Source organism: Vigna unguiculata, chromosome 11 (genome assembly GCF_004118075.2).
Source record: "Vigna unguiculata cultivar IT97K-499-35 chromosome 11, ASM411807v1, whole genome shotgun sequence".
In the NCBI taxonomy this organism is placed as follows: Eukaryota; Viridiplantae; Streptophyta; class Magnoliopsida; order Fabales; family Fabaceae; genus Vigna; species Vigna unguiculata.
Window position 1 is genome coordinate 20886080 of NC_040289.1, and position 19300 is coordinate 20905379.

General features: G+C 33.4%; 2 long non-coding RNA genes across 10 annotated transcripts; one reads left to right on the forward strand and one right to left on the reverse strand.

The window, feature by feature from the left end:
- Window positions 1-683: 683 nt before the first annotated feature.
- Window positions 684-15412, forward strand: LOC114169220. Of its 7 annotated transcripts, none has more exons than XR_003600854.1 (6): window positions 684-1486; window positions 2103-2860; window positions 4236-4419; window positions 4950-5032; window positions 5109-5227; window positions 15131-15217. It is a non-coding gene; the product is annotated as an uncharacterized LOC114169220 (long non-coding RNA). The 7 variants fall into 7 exon arrangements; XR_003600855.1 differs by having other exon boundaries at window positions 5154-5227; XR_003600853.1 differs by lacking the exon at window positions 5109-5227 and having other exon boundaries at window positions 15131-15412.
- Window positions 14006-17553, reverse strand: LOC114169219. Of its 3 annotated transcripts, XR_003600850.1 has the most exons (5): window positions 17427-17553; window positions 16849-16911; window positions 15097-16750; window positions 14933-14993; window positions 14031-14279 (listed from the first exon to the last, which is right to left on the reverse strand). It is a non-coding gene; the product is annotated as an uncharacterized LOC114169219 (long non-coding RNA). The 3 variants fall into 3 exon arrangements; XR_003600851.1 differs by lacking the exon at window positions 14031-14279 and adding an exon at window positions 14006-14024 and having other exon boundaries at window positions 15097-16911; XR_003600849.1 differs by having other exon boundaries at window positions 15097-16911.
- Window positions 17554-19300: the final 1747 nt, after the last annotated feature.

A 19300-nucleotide genomic window follows, 5' to 3' on the forward strand; every position in this document is an offset into this window, starting at 1 on the left:
AATAAACTAACACTACAAAATATATAGTATTAACTCATGGATATTTATCGACGAATCGTATTCCGTTAGTACCTGTGTGTTATCGATGGACTTATCGACAGGTCATTTCAATTACTTTATGATGAAAGAATTCGTAATACTGTTGATAAATGTACATGTGTAGTGTTCTAAAAATATCCTTCGATAGATAAAGCACATGTGGTAGTACAGATGAAATCTGTTGGTAATGACCAAGTAAAATTGATAAAAAATTTTCTTTTTCTCTCCACTAGGTCTTCGCTCCACCTATCCTCTCAGTCTAGATTTTCCTCTCCTCACAAAGTAGTCAAGTCATTCCCTCCTCACACACTACAAAAAAATTGTTTGTCATTTACGAAAAATTATCTATTAAAATTTTTTTATAAATAATTTTATTTTATCTATAAAAAATATTCAAAAATAAATTAAAAGTCCGTAAGTAACACAAAAATAAATTACATATAAAATTTTCGTGGGTAAAAATTTTACGTATGAAACTTTACCTATAAAATATACAGTAGAAAATAAATATTATAAAAATTATATAAAAAATATATAAAAATTATTTTAAAAGATATTATCTACTAATATTCGTATGTAAATTATATAATTTTTTTATTAAAGTATAATTGAGAAATAACACTTCGTAAATTTTTTGTGTTTAGCAGTGTCACTTAGGTTCAACAAATCCTCCTTCATCCCCAAGCTCAATGAAGTTCGTAGTTTTCTTCCCAACGGTAACAATGTGGTCGACAGTAAATAGTTCATCTGCGGTTCGTCCGAGCTTCGTCTTGTTCGTTCTTCATCTGAGCTCACACTCACCCAGCGACGACTGAGGTTTGTCCCCGATGTTGTCTGCCTCGATCCCTCTCTGTCGCGAGAAAAGCAAATCTCGAGACCTAACTCGTGCGAACGAGGTTCACGAAACAGAATCCTCTTCACAGACTATAAAAAAACGCATATGGAATTGAGTTTTTTTTTTTTTTTCAAAAAAGCGATTAATATAGGGTTTTACATTGATAGTTTTTGAATAGTTTAGGGTCAAGTAAGGAATTGGGCACACACCCTTCTTTTTGAGAATGACAATGCAGGAAGCGGACTGCAAGCAACAAAATACATATTGTCCCCTTATTTTCTTCACTTCAATTTCAGATTTTGCTTCCTTCACTGTAGTGTTGTTTCTCGAGCCCAAAGTTCCCAATTCCTTTCTTCGTTTCGTTTCCTTGAATATTCACGCCGCCGCTTCTTCCCAATCCAGCACTCACCCCAACTGAGGAGGGTTCCGGCTGGGTGTTTTTGTGAGTGAGCTTGCCGACTGCAAAACTCGTCATCGAATCCAAACTGCCAAATGACGAACTCGTGTCCAACAAGGACACAACCTCTAAAGAAAGGTTAAGGTGCGAGGAGGCAATGACGTCAACACCACCAAGCATCTCTGGTTTGGTGCTATTGCTGCTATGATGTCTAGGTATTCTCTTCACATAGTCCATTATTTGTGTTTATAGTTCTCATTTTCATCTTTAGGAGTACTTTTGATGGATAAATGTGGAAGACGACCACTTTTACTGTCAAAATGGTTAAACTTTTTGTTTTCTATTTTAATTTTTAATTTTATTTGTTTCTATGTTCTGATAATTCTCATCTAAATTTTTTGACTCTTACACAACCTTCTGTTACAAGAGCATGTGTAGGAAGCTTCCTCACAACCCTATCATTCTTCTTGAAAGTTATTTTCTTTTGATAAAAGATCTTTGCTTTAATCATTTTTTTTTGAATCATTTGTAAGAACAATTAGCTTGCTTGATACAAGATTTACAGGAATGAAAGTCAATAAGTTCATTTATAGCGCTTGTTGGTGTACTGGTAATGCTTTTCTAACTACACCAACACATGCATCTTTTATCCTTGTCTTTTCATTTTTTCCACTGGTCTTGTATTTGTCTTAGTAAGATCAAATTGAAGTTATGACTTTAATGTTGTTCTAGAAGTTTAAAATCCATGCTGCATATTCCTGCATCTTGCTGCTCCAACAATGGATCCACCAACCTTTATTATTTCTTATTTGTTGTCTGCACAAAATGAAGGGCCTTGTGAGGTTGACGCCTCATCATCCTTGTCGAGCTCGAGCTTCTGCTGGAGGAGGGACTAGAGAGCGGCGACAGCAGAAGGGATTAGGGTTTACACATAGTGGATTGAGCAGAGAGTATATTTAATTTTTTTTTTTATTTCTGATATGCAATAGGCCTTGGTTTGATACAAACCGAGACAGTAACAACTTAATATGCTTTGGGTTCATAACCGAGACATAAAGAACTAGCTTTTTACCTCGGCAGTATATGTCTCGGTTGTTCACCGAAGTCAAAAGGTGAAAATAACCACTTTCATTTTCCTTTCCTATACTAGTGATTAGAGATGGAATTTGTCTTTGTAAGTTATGTTTTTATTCTAGTTAGTTTGATTTGTGCCTTTTACTGGAGTCTTGAAGACATAATTAATGGAAAGTCATTGATGCTTGGTTAAGGATTATTGGTTGTTGTTTCAGTTTGGGTTTTTGTTGATGGTTCTTGGTTCTAATTTGCTAGACAGGATAATATTATGTCTTGGGTTGCCTCATATGTCAAATAAATTATTCTTTGTGCCTCTTACAGGAGTCTTGAAGACCTTGATTTCTATTCTCATTAAGTGACTTTCGGATTTTTATTTTACTTTCAGAGGTTTTAATTACTTTGGTTTACGTGGTTCGGATCCTTGTATTGATCTTTTTGCATGCTTTGCTGCAGGAGGAACTTCAATTTTTTGTACCTACCCGTTGGATCTTGCTCGTACCCAACTTGCCTACCAGGTAGTTATTTGATTCAAAGCAATATGTTCAACTTGATTTGGATAAGTTCCATTGGATAGTTACTTGCATGAGTTTAACAATAGAAAATGTCTAAGATCTGTCTTTTGGTATCTGGTTTTAGGTAATTTCGCTTAGTTTTCTCTCAATTATTTTACATGATAGATATGCAAGCTAAAAACTATTGGAATAAAAATGAAAAAGAATTTGGCAACAAGAGGAATTCAAAATATCATATGCATGATAAGTTACCATTGATTGTGAGTAGCAGCTGCAATTGCATGCATTAATTCAGCCACACCACATTTTGGGGTAATTTCTCATAGTGGGATTTTCATTTTTTATTTAAAATATATGTAATATTTTTTCAAAGAGAATTAGGCATTATTATGTGATGAATTCAATAACTTTATTGATATTAAAGTAGTGAATTAGACAAACGCATACACTTATATATTTACGTGTTGTTACAAATTATATTTATAACACTATTTGTTATCTATTGATTTATTTTTGTATATTTACGTTTTATATATTTACGTGTTGTTACAAATTACAAATTGTTATTTAAATATTGCATGTGATTGTATGCAGGTGTTCTCGAATAGACAACCTTGTCTATTACTTTTTACAATACTAGTGTTGAAAATATTTATTATAGTTTAAAAATAAAAAAAATAAATTATCAAAATATTTATTATAGTTTAAAAATAAAAAAATAAATTATCATATTGATAAGTTTATGCTAAGAGTAGAAACAAATAATTCCTAAATAGATATTCCCCATGTTGTAGTAGCAGCTAGCCGTGAAAGTGAAAGTAACATAAATGATTAAGGCAGCCGTGAAAGTGAAAGTAACATAAATGATTAAGGCAAATGTTGGAACGTGTGGGAATATGATATAACCCACATAGACACTTGTGCGATGAAACAAGATGACTAGTTATGGATGTTGCTTACATGGCTAGCTAGGTGTATTTTTATCCGCAAGGTTCTTGAATTTTGGAAAATAAACAAACCCCATCTCCTCTTTCTCTGCACAGTGAATTAAAAGTGGATCACCATTTGGTAGATTTTAAATGCATTAAAATTGGGTTAGATTAGATCAGGTTGAATTCATTTTTATACGTTTGTCATATTTACTCGTGTGGTTTGTTGGATGAAGCTAAATGTGAAAGGTTGTTATTTACAGAAGTTAAATATGGGTTAGGTTCGATTAGGTTGAATAAATTTTATCAAATTAATGATGATAGATTTCTTTATGTACAGAGTAATTACTTTGAAACCTTTATTGTGAATTTCAACCTTTTTTTTCTTTTTACATTTAATCTAGAATTTTAATGAGTTGCTGCTAAGTTGGTTGCATCCCTTATTTCAGGTGGTCACTGATTGCAGGAAGACTACCAGGAAGGATTACTCATGTGAAAAACTAAAGAAGTAGAAGATAAAGGTGGAAGCAAAGATGTTGAAGTGATTAGGCCTCAGGTTAGGAATATTGGTTCAAGATCAGTGAAATGGAGTGAGGGAGTCTCCAAGAAAGACAACAGTTGAGCAAGAGAGCAGTTGAGTGTACTTGTTTAGTTTACTTTAAATTGTGGAAATGAAAATTCTTTTGTAAATAAATATTTTATTTTTGTGTTAAATTTTTTTCAGATGTTACTGTGAAAATGGTCTGTATAGGAATGTAACCTTTATTTTTTTTTAGAGAGTTGAAAATAAATAGACCTTTTGTTGTATTTATAAAATTATTCTATATATATTTTAATAGGAATTTTAGAATATTTTATTTTTTTTATTTAAGTTATTTAAGAAAAATTTCATAGGTTAGTTATTTATGAGGAATTTCATAAGTACGTTACCTACAAAAACTTTTGTAGGCAAATTATACACGAAATATTTTGTAGGTAATTTAAATAATGGATGATAAATTTTTTGACGAATATTTTCGTAAGTAAATTATCTACGAATTATATTTTCGTAGATAAGTTACCAACTAGCGTAATACCTATGAAATTTGTTTAGTAGGTAAGTCATAGATAAATGTAAATTACCTACGAAATATTGACATAGATAATAATTATATTTCTTATAGTGTCGCCTGAGTCCACATTCTCCCTTCATCTCCTCCGTTCGTGGTTTGCTCCGCTCATCTCGGCTCATCTCCGCCGTTCGAAGGTTAGTATGACATTCTTCCTTCGATAGAAGTTAGGGTTTTGTTTTCAGCTAGGTTTATTTGCTGAATTTTATGCAGGTATTTGATTTAATGTAATGTGTTCTACATATAATTGCGAACCAGAGTCTTATCTTCTTGGCGTGAATTGGGTTGCATAATCGTACATAATTGAAGAAGAAATAATGTGATTAATTGAGGTATTCATAGTTCGAATTGCACTTAATTGGTTGCAGTCTAGCGGATTCAATTTTTGTGCTGCATTTGGTTTTAAAGCATTTTATTTTTTGTATTTCCTAATTTGAGAATAGTATTGAGTTGAATTGTTAGGAAAATCTTGTTTTTTAAATGTAATTTAGGGAAAACCAATGTGTGAAGTTGGCATTATTAAGTTAGTTTTTTATTTATTTGAAGTATAAGCTTCTTTCTAACTAACAACTAGTATTACAATCAATTAGGTAGTTATCTATTCACTCTTGGTCTATGCTTTCTTTTATTATACTCAATTTGCCCTTGACTTTGATAAGAAGTAGATTTCTCTGACTTACACTCTGTTAGACAAGCTTACTATGAGGCTATACCAAATAATGAAAGAATAGTTTACATGTAAAAATCTTTAAACATAAGTTTAAAGAAAAACTTAAAAAGACCAGAAAGTAGAAAGGTATCATCTAATGAAATATATGATAAGAATGTAAAACTTTTAGATGAAAACACAATTTTAACCAAAGCAAATAAGGATTTAACCCAAAAGCTTAAAGAACAAAATTATGAAAAATAATGATCTATGAAAAGAACTACTTTTTATTAAAGAGAGAATTAGTAAAAGGCCCATGGAAATAAAAAAAAAAATAGCGGAGTAATAGAAAATTTAATTTATGAAAATTATTTCCTACACAAAGTCCTACAAACTCCAAGCTCAAACAAATATGAAAGTAAAATCTTTAGACATGTAGTAAACAATTCTAGGAAATCTCATGATAAATCAAGAATAGGATTTGAATAGAAAAATGATTTAAAAACTAATGTTCCATCTAACAAACTTAGCCCAAAGGACCCAAAGAAATATTGATACCTAAGGGAAAACACTAATACCTCTTGTACACTTACTCAACCCAACAAAACAAACCATTGTCAGGCTACTTGGACAATGGATGTTCACGACAAATGACAGGAGAAAGGTCTATATTCCAAGACTTACAAATGAAGAAAGGAGGGAAGGTCATCTTTAAAACCAACATGGAAAATTAATGGGCATTTGTCAAGTAATTTTGAAACCCTTTCTTTACATTAGTAATGTTTTTTAGTAGATGGTATAAATCACAACCTATTAAGCATAAGTGAATTGTGTGACAATGGTTGTGATGTTGTATTTAACAAGAATAAATATATGGTAAACAATAGTGACGAAAGACATCTCTTCACAACTAAAAGATAAGGTAACCTTCATAAATTTGATATGGACGAGTTATCAACTTAAAATGTATCTTTTCTCATAACCATCAAAGAATATCACCAACTATGGCACAAGAAGTGTGGCAATTCAAGTTTGAGATTACTCTCAAATCTAAACAAATATAGTCTCGTAAGAGGCTTGCTAGGAATGTCATTCAAAGGGAATTTTCTTTGCGAATGATGTTTCAAAGGAAGAAAGCTAAAAGGTCTTTCAAAAGCAAAAAACGAAATTTCTACTTAAGGAACCCTTGAGCTTATACACTTAGATATTTTTCCCCAGTAGAAATGACTCCTTATGTCATAAACGATATGGTTTTATGATTGTTGATGATTACATTAGATGGATTTGGGTAACATTCTTAAGCTATAGGAATGAGTCTTTCAAATTCTTTTATAAATTCTTAAGAAAATTTCAAAATGAAAAGGTCTTATCAATTATTTATGTTAGAAGTGATTATGATAGAGAATTTGAAAATGATAGTTTTCGATAACTATCTGGAAATTATGGCATTAATCACATTTTTTCTACTACCAGAACACCACAACAAAAATGCTTTTGTTTGAGGAAAATTTGTGTTTTACAAGAAATTGCTTCAACAATGTTGAATCCCAACTCCATTACAAAATGTTTTTGGGCAGAAGTAATTAATAGAGTCTTTTATTTATAATACAAAATTTATATAAGACCATTGACCAAAATACTCATAATTTCACAAAATCTCATTCTCATAACTTTAAACGAAGAATTAAAAATATCACATCAAACCTCATAAACATCACTCTTGTTAAATTCAAAACACATACATACAAATAAGAAAAAAAAAGGTTAGTTTCCCTTACCTAGATCGAGAATAGAAACTTTTAAAGCTCTCCTTATGTCACATTCTTGAGAATAGAAACTTTTAAAGCTCTCCCTATGTCACATTCTTTGTCACAAAGCGTAACACTCACTCATTCATTCAATATGTATATTTATAGGCTTCACTCTCAATGAAAAAATCAATCCTAAATAGAGATTTTATGTGATCTTTCTAATAACAACAAAAATATCATATATATCTTTTTCTTTCGTCTTTGTTTCTATCTGTTAGAATTATTACTTCTATTGTATCATTAACCCTATGTATAGGGTGTAGAGTGTGGGAAACTATCTACTGTCGTATCTACTGTTTATCTAATTATGCCTAGGATCCTAGAGCAATCTTTTCATATTCCATGTACTTGTTTCATTATAAATAGAAGGGAGGGAGAGTGGTCCTATTGTCCACTACTCATATTTTCAGTCTCAATCTTAAGTTGGTATCAGAGCGGGTCGATCTCGCTTTGGTTTCTGTCTCATCTAGTCCGCCACCATCCGTCACGCCGCTGTCCAAGTTCATTTAACCTCGTTTTAGAACCAGACATTGTCTTTTTGAACTACCCAACACTGTCAAACAACATTTCATCACTGTCTGTGTCAGTCTGCAGTCCTCCATCGTCGTCCGTCGCCGTCCGCCGTCGTAGTTCCGTCCGGAAACCATAGGATCTGGACAGCCTCTCTACGCGACAACCAACCCCGCCAGTGCCGAAAGTAGAGTCGTCACCACGCTCCTCCATACGCGCCATCTCAGTCTGCTGTAGTCAGGCGCGTGCCGCCCACGCGCTACCGTCCAGTCACCGGTTCGTCGTCGCGCCACCTCCATAGCCGTCGTTGGAGCCTCCATAGCCGTCGTCGGAGCCTCCTCTACCCGTTTTGACCTTCAAACCTTTGTTTCGGTGAAGTCCAGTAGCATATCCCTTGTGAAAATCTCCCTAGGGTATTAAAAAAACGTCACTGTTTTTCGAGATCCTTGCTGTTTCTTTATTCTCTTGATCAGATATGGCCACTGGAGGTACTGGGAGTGCTATTTCATTCTCTGGAAGCCCCTGCATTACTTCCGAGAAACTAAATGGCCAAAATTACTTATCTTGGTCCGCTGCCGTCGAGATGTGGTTTCTCGGTCAAGGACATCACGACCACCTTGAGAAAGATGACAGCCACATACCTTCTGAAAACGTTGAACAGTGGAAACAAGTAGATTTTCAACTATGTACTCTATTGTGACAGTCGGTGGAATCACGACTTATGATGTCCCATTCGGGCCTTCAAAACATGCCACTTGTTTTGGAAGAGAACTCAATATCTATGCAAATGATAGCCAGTGCCTCTATGATTCAGCGAATAAGTTGGCATCTCTGAAAATGACTAACCATGATATGATTTCATTCATGAATGACGCTCAAGCTGCTGTGGAAGAACTTCAAATGTTCTTGGAAGTCGACTCTCTAGATGAAATGAAGAAAAAGCTTGACAAGTACTATATGGTGATGATCCTCCGCGCTATACACCCAAACTTTAATCATATCTGAGATCAGCTTTTGACCCCTCATGAGGTTCCTTCCATGGAAACTTTGATCTCCCGCATGATACGTGTTCCAACTCTTCAAACTCCAAAAAATCTTGCTGTAATGGAACCATCTGTCATGGTCGCCACCCGAGGAAGAGGAGGTCGTGGAACTAGAGGAGGTGGACGTGGAGGTCGTGGGCGTCCTTAGTGTACGTATTGTAAAAGGATGGGTCATACCCTGGAAAACTGCTACACTTTACATGGTTTTCCTGCCAAAACAGCCAATGTCTCCCAGGCAGAGACTAATGACTCCAACTTCACTGAGGACGAGTATCAAGAGTACCTACGACTCAAGTCCAACAGCTTGGCACAATCATCTCAAGCTCCAAGTAAATCAACTGCTTGCATCTCTCAATCCATGGAAGGTCACAATTCATGGGTAATTGACTCTGGTGCTTCTGATCACATTTCTGGTAATACCTCCTTGTTCTCAACCATTTCATTCCAAGAAAAATCTCATTTTATAACCCTTGCGAATGGTTCTAAAACATCCTCAAAGGGAGTCGGTCAAGCCATCCTATCTCCCTCCTTAAATCTAAAATTTGTCCTTTTTATCTCTAATTGTCCTTTCAATTTAATTTCCTTAAGTCAGTTAACCAAAATAGTGAATTGCTCTGTAACCTTCGATAACAAATCTTCTGTTATATAGGAGCATGGCTCGGGGAGACAGATTGGAGAAGGATATGAAGCGGGCAGATTATACCATATTAGATCTCGTCCACGAGTGTCATGTGTTGCAGCTCCTAATCCAAAAATGTTATATGATCGGCTTGGTCACCCTCACCTGTCCAAGTTAAAGAAAATGTTTCCTGAACTTAATAGTCTCCAGACTTTAGAATGTGAGTCATGTCAACTAGGAAAACATGTTAGATCTACCTTTCCTAAAAGGTCTCAATCAAAGTGTACTTCTAGTTTTTCTGTCATCCATTCCGATATCTAGGGACCTAGTCATGTCTCATCTTTTAGCTTTAGGTATTTTGTTACTTTCATTGATGAATATTCGAGATGTACTTGGGTTTATCTTATGAAAGATCGTTCTGAATTGTTATCCATCTTCACATCCTTTTTTAATGAAATCAAGAATCAATTTAGTAAAGTAATCAAAATCTTAAGAAGTGACAATGCCAAAGAGTACTTTTTGTTTTCTTTTTCTAATGTTTTGAGTTCCCATGGTATCCTGCATCAGTCTACTTGTCCTCATATGCCACAACAATGGTATAGCAGAAAGAAAAAATAGACACTTAGTTGAAACTGCTCGTACCCTTTTTGCTTAGTGCCAACGTTCCTGTCCATCACTAGGGAGATGTCATCTTAACTGCAGGTTTTCTTATTAATCAGATGCCATCTTCCTCTCTCAATCATAAGGTCCCTTTCTCCATTCTGTTTCCAGATAATCCTCTCTTTCACACTTCTCCTAGAGTTTTTGGTTGTGTATGTTTTGTTCATGACATGTCTCCCGAGTTAGACAAGCTTTCTGCTCGCTCTCTCAAATGTGTTTTCTTGGGCTATTCACGACTTCAAAAAGGGTATCGATGTTACTCTCCTAAAACCAAGAAATATTACATGTCTGCCAATGTTACATTTTTTGAACAGACCCCTTACTTCTCTCCATTTGTTCAAGATGGTCATGCCATACAGCATGTCCTTCCTATTCCCGAGGTTAAGTACAATATTTCCAATGTCCATGTCACTCCGAGTCTCGACCAAAGTCCTCCTGAGCCATCATCTCCACCTACTGATTCTCTCCAACACAAGACGCCGACGAATAGTCCAGTTGTTCAAGAACATGGTGAATCCCCTACTTCAGATTCTTCTCCCTCGTCTCTTGATCCCACGACTCCTGGTGAAGGTGATTTAGTTTAGCCCATTGCTCTAAGAAAAGGTACTCATTCCTCTTGAAATCCACATCCCATTTATAATTTTCTTAGCTATCACAGATTATTGCCTTCCTATTGTTCCCTTTTATCCTCAGTGTCTTTTGTTGTTATTCCCAAAAATGTGAATGAAGCACTTGATCATCCTGGATGGCGACAAACCATGATTGCAGAGATGTAGGCTCTTGAAAGCAATCATACTTGGGAGCTCGTGCCCCTTCCTTCGGGCAAGAAGGCTGTTGGTTGCTGATTGGTGTATGCAATTAAAGTTGGCCCTGATGGTCAGGTTGATCGACTCAAAGCCCGATTGGTTGCAAAAGGGTACAATATTTCCAATGGCAACAATTCGTCACTGGTTGCTTCATCAATTGGATATCAAAAATGCCTTCCTTCATGGTGATCTTGTGGAGGAAGTTTACATGGAGCAACCTCTTGGGTTTGTTGCTCAGGGGGAGTCTGGTATGGTATGCAAATTGCATCGCTCTTTATATGGCCTCAAACAATCACCACGAGCTTGGTTTGGAAAATTCAGCTCCATTGTTCAGAAATTTGGGTTAAGACGCAGTGAGGCAGATCACTCAGTCTTTTACAAACATACCTCTCCTAGGAAATGTGTCTACCTAATAGTATATGTTGATGATATTGTTATTACAGGAAATGATACTGCTGGAATATCTCACCTACAGGAGCACTTGTGTAGACATTTTCAAACCAAGGATTTCGGAAGCCTCAAATACTTCTTGGGCACTGAAGTAGCTCAGTCAAAAGATGGAGTTGTAATCTCTCAAAGGAAATATGCTCTTGATATATTACAAAAAACATGTATGATTGACTGCAGACCAGTAGACAGTCCAATGGACCCAAATCAGAAGTTAACAATAGAAGAAGGTGAATTATTCTTCGATCCAGAGAGATATAGGAGGCTTGTTGGAAAGTTAATTTATCTCACTATTACGAGGCCTGATCTATCTTTTCACCAGTACAGCAATGGCTTTTGGCTCCGGTTATTTTTGTAATTCTGCCTCGGTTCTAAAACTGAGGCATATTGGGGTGAGACCAAAAAATTTGTTCAAACAACTTCTGAAATATTAATCTTGTTGTAGTTGTTAGCAGCACTTGTGTTGCCTTTGCTAACTCGGATCCTTCAATATTTCAAACCAATCAATTCTTTCCTAGCACTTTAAGAAACCTTAATATCCCTTTCACTTAAGACTTCATAACAACAATCTCAAATGTTAAACTTTCTATAGAATACATTTACCATGTCGGAATACTCATTACCAGTTATTTTAAGGAATGTTTGAAGACGTTGATGTTGGAGGAACTTTCTCAACCCTTTGAACTTGTCTTCTTTCAACCAAGAAAACATAAGAACCTTAGGAAAATTCACTTGTTTTCTACTCAATTGCTAAAGAAACACAATTTCTTGATCACTACCAAAGCTATTTATAATGATCGTTTCTGGGATAAGGAGAGGAAAAGGAGGATGTTGGTATTGAAGGTTTACCAGGAAGCGGAGTTCCTTTTCCAATTGAGTCAACTGATTTGGTTCCTTTTTAGGTGCATTAGTGCTAAAAATGTTTTCAAAATCGCCTAAGAGACTTCGGTTTCAAAACTATAGGCGCCGTGACATTTTAAAATTTTTTGCACAACTAGACTTTGGTTCTTTAAGGAACCAAAACCTAAAGTCATCCTAAAATTAAAAAACGTCATTATTATTTTTGCACTTCATCTTTGTGTCAAAGAATAGGCTTTAGGTTTAGAACGAACAGAAGTCTATTCCTGTGCTAGGGTTAAGTTTTCATATATTTAGAACCCCACTAAAGTCATTTGTTTCATTGCATCGCCAAGAACTTCTTTGTTTTCCTCTGCAACTAGGAGACGTCAACACCACTGCCAGTTCTCCATTGTCACTGCGAACAAGAACGTCGCTCCCTTTCTTCCCCTCTGCTACACTTGTGAGATGCCATTTTCGCCATTGTTGGCTCACTCATTTGTTCTCCCTTCCCTCACTTTTTTTTTTATGTTTTGTTAAGGCTCGTTATTTTTCCCTTAACATACACATTTTTATGATGTCCAGACTTTGTATTCAGGTGGCATTGTTGTAGCTCGTGATTCTTTGCTTCCAAAAAGCATTTTTGCATTGTTATGGTACCTAGCTTTTGCACTTCTAGGTTCTTAAAATGTTAATTTTTTTTATATGTTGTTAATGTATTTTTATATTTTTAATATATCTTGTTTGTGTCTGGATGTTTCTGATTATTTTTTTTTCCTAAGTTCATAATGTAGGTAGAAAAAAAAAAAGATTAACAAAAATTCTAGAATAGGATTTGGTTATAGTAAAAATCGAAGAGTATAGTGAAGATAGGTTTCCATTGTCCAAGAAACTGAAACATATAGTTGAATAGGTCTTCGTTGTTTTTAGAATTGAAGCATATTTTGTGCTTCAAGTTCTATTTTTTTATTTTCCAATTTTTTTTAATTGCTTTTGATTTGGTGGTGTAGACAAGTGAATCCTATTCTGGAAGTATAGACTTCTACTAGAAACCAACACTACTACATATTTATTCTTTAGTAACATTTAAAAAATTATACTACATGTTACGTGTATATCCTATGTTATTAATAAATATGAGTGACATTTTTACATATTAATTGAGACATTTATAAAAATTGTTACTAAATACCTTTAGTAACATTTATTTAATAAAAATGTAACATTATAAAAAAAATGTTACTAAATTCTTTGTTATAAATTTTTTATAAATGAGTGACATTATAAAAATGTTACTAAAAATCATTAGTAACATTTTTTTTAAAATAAAAAAACATTTTAAAATTGTTACTAAAAAATTTTAGTGATATTTTTTTAAGGTAACATTATAAAAATGTCATAATATAAATAGTCACACAACATTTCTTTTGACCAATTGATCTCTTGTAGTCAAAAAAATTTAATTTTAATTTTTACAGATCAATTCTTTTTATAGTCACACCTATCTTTCAAACATTTATAACAAGCTCTTTCTATCGATAAGATTAATTACGTTTTTAATTTGTAAAATTAAAATTTGTCCTTTTTCTAAATTAATTCCTATATGTATAAAGAGGCAAATATCATCTTCTATAACGGAAAAAATCTTTTACTATATTTCAACATAATAGATAAACAAGAATTAAGAGCATGTGAAAAAAGTGTTCAAATTTTGTCCGAGTTTTAAGATTCTCAACATCATCCTGTTCTGCATTAAAAATAAAAGTAAATACATCAAAGAATATACCTCAACTGAAACCATCAACATAAAATATGATCTCAATAACCATCAACATAAATTGAACTGTATCAGTAATATATATGTTACTAATGCATGAATTTTTATTTTGATAGTTCAGAATTTCTTGGAGATATGGTAGTGAATTAGCTTTAATTTCAATCTTATTCTTCATCATCTTCCTCATTCAGAATCTTTTGATGCTGAACTTCCAACTATCATTACCTGTTAAAGACTTAAAATCAGTGGGCACTGAAAGCAAGAGAATTTTCCAGAGAGCACTGAAATCAGTTTTCAATAACTTTTATCATGAACATGGTCTCATTCATGCATGATGCATGCAAAATGAAAGCTATGGTTGGTATCACAGTATCATCATATATACGAATATATGATCATATTTTGAAGAGAATTGGTGATATTGGTTTAATAAATAATAATAAGTGGAACTGTTTAAGATATTTGGCTGCTCTGCCTACTCAATAGAAACTGTGATAAGTACTAATGGCCTACTAGGGTTAATGTGCACCCTTGTAACAATATACTTCAATTTACACATTATGCACCAGAGAACTTTGATGGATATGAAAGAAAAAATCATATTAATTTGAAAGCTTCACACACAAAACAAACAAGTAAAGCAATTTCAGTTATTGCAATTAATATTATTATTTATCCACTAGTTTAATTACTAAAAGTGGGGAATATATTTCAATGAGATAATAAAAGTAATGACAAAAAGACAAGGTTGGCGAGGAAGAGTTGGTTCATTTTTATCCAACACTGTAATTTGTTTCTTCCTATTTCAGATCTAGTAGCTATTTGTAAAAAATAGAATCCTGTGACAATTTATTGTATCCAATAGAAAACATTCACACCTTATTCAAGCCGCTTCTTCAGCTCATTTGCATGTAACAATGTATGTGCATTATTTAGCAACTGTATATAAAGATAATTAAAATTGATAAATTAGTAACAAATACATAAATGTTTTTAATCAAACTATTACTATCATTTACTAAAAGACTTAGAGGAAACTTACACTTGTGAGATTTCTCTTGTTTCAATTTTTTCAGGTCGGTCCCGTCAAAATGAATTTTGGGTTTCCGCTCTCTTTTTCCTATTTCTTTTCCTTGAACAACACTACTTAGATAAAATGGAAGCTAGGAATGATGGAGGGATGTTAATCCTGAAACTGGTTTGAGCATTTTTCCATTGCTCAGAAGCTAGGAATGATGGGCAGTGGCTATGTATGGATTGCAACAATTACTTTTGGCATGATGTTCAAGAGGATAATAAGAACATCTTATGGCATGATATTCAAGAATGTTAACAACACTAAAGCTATGAAGAAGAAGAAGACCCTTTCCTTTAATGTACTCAAATGAAATAAATAAACCTTTATGAGAGATGTTGTCATCATTATCCATCATCTTCAATGTCCACCTCCTCTTTATTCAAATTTGAAACCATTATTTCTGGAGCACAACTTGGGATTTGAGTAAAAGCGATTTTGAAGTTGTTTAGAAGCTCAACTTTCATGGCTTCTAGTTGCTCTTTTAGTTTGGTTTCCACTTGCTCCTTCACTTGCTCTTTTAGCTTTATTTTCATTTCCTCTTGCATTCTGTTTTTCATGCTTTGTAGTTCAACCTGAGCATTCCTTTGAACTTCATCAATTAATTTTTGTATTCCAACTTCGAAGTTAGATCCCCATAGATTGGAAGGTGAAACCCCTTTTCCATATGTGCGCACATAACCATGTCGATCTTTTCCAAAGACTTGGGAAAATACACTTTAACATTCTTGGCCAGCAAGGATGGTTTTTCTTTCTCACCACTAGCCATAAATCTACTTGACTTTGAAATTCATTCACAGCTATGGCATTATGTCCATACATCAAAGGTGAGCATATTCAGCTCATCAACTTGCAAGCATAACATTTTAATGTACTGTATTAATGCAATGTATAGTCAAGCATGTAAATAAATAATGTTTAACATTTTTGTTTCCCTTAAAAGTTTCGTGCTTCAGCCTTAAAAACAGTGCTAAATAATGAACATGTTCTACAAGATTACAAGCATCCTAACTGTAACAATATAATCATTAACAAAGTTTCAATATAGAAGTGCCTCTGCAAAATACATTGAATATATCTTTACAGTTTTATCCATACTCTTCTCTGATATTTTGGCACATTGGTTCAATTAGACAATTTATGCTATAGTATGGACATTCAATTTTACAAACCAGAGAAACAAATACGAAAAGAAAAAGATCATGAACATTTTATGGAAATGTAGTTATTGAATTGAATTAAATTTTCTTTAACTTCACACAAAAAGAGTACCAATTTTTGTTCACTTGGAGTTCCTATCATTCTTACTATTTACTAAAATGAAAGTGAAATATGTTTGTCACTATTAAGGCATGGCATGCAGAGAAAAAGAGAACACTAGATATATTCTAATATTAACTTAAATAACAATAAAATTCAAAGTTATTAAACCAAACTACTTCCATTAATTCCAAAATTTCCACACACAACCTGATATAAAAAAAACACATTTGAGAAACGAGTTTGGTTAACTAAAAGTACAACAAATTAAGTAGTAATGCTTATCCAAGATGAACAGGTAATTAAGAATTGATGAGAGTGCAAGCTATGAGAAGTAGTGGCACAAATGGGCAAATAAAACCTGAAAAAGAATAATTATTGAGTTATCTCTCTTAAACTGAATAGAATTATATATGTGTATTCTATAGTGCACCAACATGGGAGAAGAACAGCTCACACCTGATGGAAGATGGCTATATATGGAGAAAGTATGGACAGAAAATCAACCCCATCTTGCTTCAACTGGATGCAGATATTCATGGGAAGGCACATGTCAACAAAATCAGATAGTCGCAGTCAAATCTCATAGTTTCATAATCAATGTACATCAGAACCATTAACCTTAATTTTCCAAATTCAGACAGAAATACAAAAAAAAATAAAAAATACTACACGCAAGTGATATCCAGAATTTTTTGAAAACTAAAGAGGTGGTGTCAAGTGTTAATTTATTTTGCCAAATCTATCAAGCAAATAGAATAGCATAATTCGGTGCGAGCTAAGATGCACAGTCTATTAAACACAAATACGAAAGAAAGTTTTGAAAATAAAACGATTCGATTTCTTCGTTGAGCATAAGGCAGGAAATGCGAAAGCTAAGATCTCCGCAATTAAGAAAAACCTAACTGATTTTCTAATTGAAAATGAGAAATTGTTTTACTTGCAACAGATCCAGAACTTGAACAAAAGGTAATCAGATCGAGAGCAAGCGAGAGGCAAAAACGAATCGGTCACAGTCCAAAAGAGAAGAATCTTACAGAGAGAGGACTTAAGAGTTGTAGAAGAAACAGACGGTGGTGGTGAGGGTAGATCCAAGAAGAAGCTCCCTCCAAATCGAATCCAGACGGTGGTGGTGAAGGGGAATGATGCTTCTTGCGTTTAATATTATTGAGTTATTTTAGTACCTAAAATTATTATTTAATATAATAATAAAAGAGAAATGTTATTCTATTTTATATACTCTTTAATACACTAGTTAATTATACATGGTGCTATACCGAACGATTACATTATAATTATAATACATTTTAATTAAATTTATTTCTTGTAAATATAAATCTTAAAAATCATTCATCAAATATATGTCAGCAAAATATTTGTACAATAAAGATTAAAAAAATCAATTTTTTAATAATACAATAATTAAAAACTAAAAGTTAGTTTCTATTTTGATTATTTTTACTGATTAAAATTTAGTTTCTAAAATAAATTCAAAATGACTAGAAAATAATTTTTAATTACTTCTTAACGATGCATGCGATATTATTATTTTATATTTAATTAATTTCTGATAATACTGATATTATACAATATATTTATTTATTTATAGTAACATTTTTAAAACATATCGCAATATTAGGATGTATATAGTAACATTTTTAGTAGATGTGATTATGCAAATGTTAGTGAAAATAGAAAAAAGTGTAATATGTACAGTGACATTTTTAAAAAGTGTTACAATATTAATATTAATATTCTTTATAGTAACAAGTTTAAGAAAATGTAACTATATTATATCAATAGTAACATTTTTAATCAATGTAGCTAGGTAAATGTTGCAGTAGCTACTAAATGTTGAAGTCAAAAGTCTCCTTTTACTATGCTTTGATTGATTGGGGAACAACAGTATAATGTTGAAAAAACTGATGTCAAGACTTTTCGCTGCACTAGTGATGGAGTAGTGGAGGAGGACACGGTGGTGAAGAAGTTTGATACAAGGAAACACTGTATGCACAATATAATCAGAGTAATGAGGCACATTAGAATCAAGATTAGTGGTAAAGAAATTAGGGCACAGAGACACATCTGTTTTCAATTCAAGTAAATTTTAACGTCATTTTTCTTAAGGGCGGTTTTACTAAAATGCCTCAATAGTAAATTACAAAATATTTGAAGTCGGTTTGAAAACCGACGGAGTATGGTAACTCAATTTTTTTTTATCGTTATATTTTAGTAACTGATAGATAGATGAGCTTTGTGTTCTTCGTAGATAGAGAAGATTCCTTTTTTCGGTAAGCCATCTTCTCTAATGTCATCTTCTCTTTTTCTTTTAAATCCATATCCTCTCTGCTGGAACATTCTTGTAAATCATCTTCTTCTCATGCAATTTTCGCAATTTTATTCTTGTAGGTATTTTTCCCCATTTTTTCTCTTTCTGTAGTTTATTTTTCTCTTCAAATTTGTTTCCTTTTCAAATTTCAACTTCTCATGAATCCTAATTTTAATCCCTATATGTGTTTTTGAATTGATTTTAAGGCAAAGCTCAATCCAGGTGTACTCTAATATATGTCAATTAATGATCTATTAAGATAATTAATATTCTGAAGAATAACTTTTACATTAGCCAAAGTCTCCAAAGGATGCTTTCTAAACATCTACAATCATGCCACCTTTTAACGTGGTAGAGATTCTTGATGACGAAGAATTTGGCACTAATACAAAAAAGGCCTTCAACGTCACCTGTTTAACGTCTGCTCAAAAGAACACCCACGTAAAAAATGACCGGTGGCAGTTTTGTAAATAACTGGACAAATTTAACATCTGTCCATTAGCGCCCCGACGTCAAGTAACGTCGGCCCACAAGCGCCCCGACGTCATCTTCAAAAGAACGTCGGCCCCATCTACCCCCGAC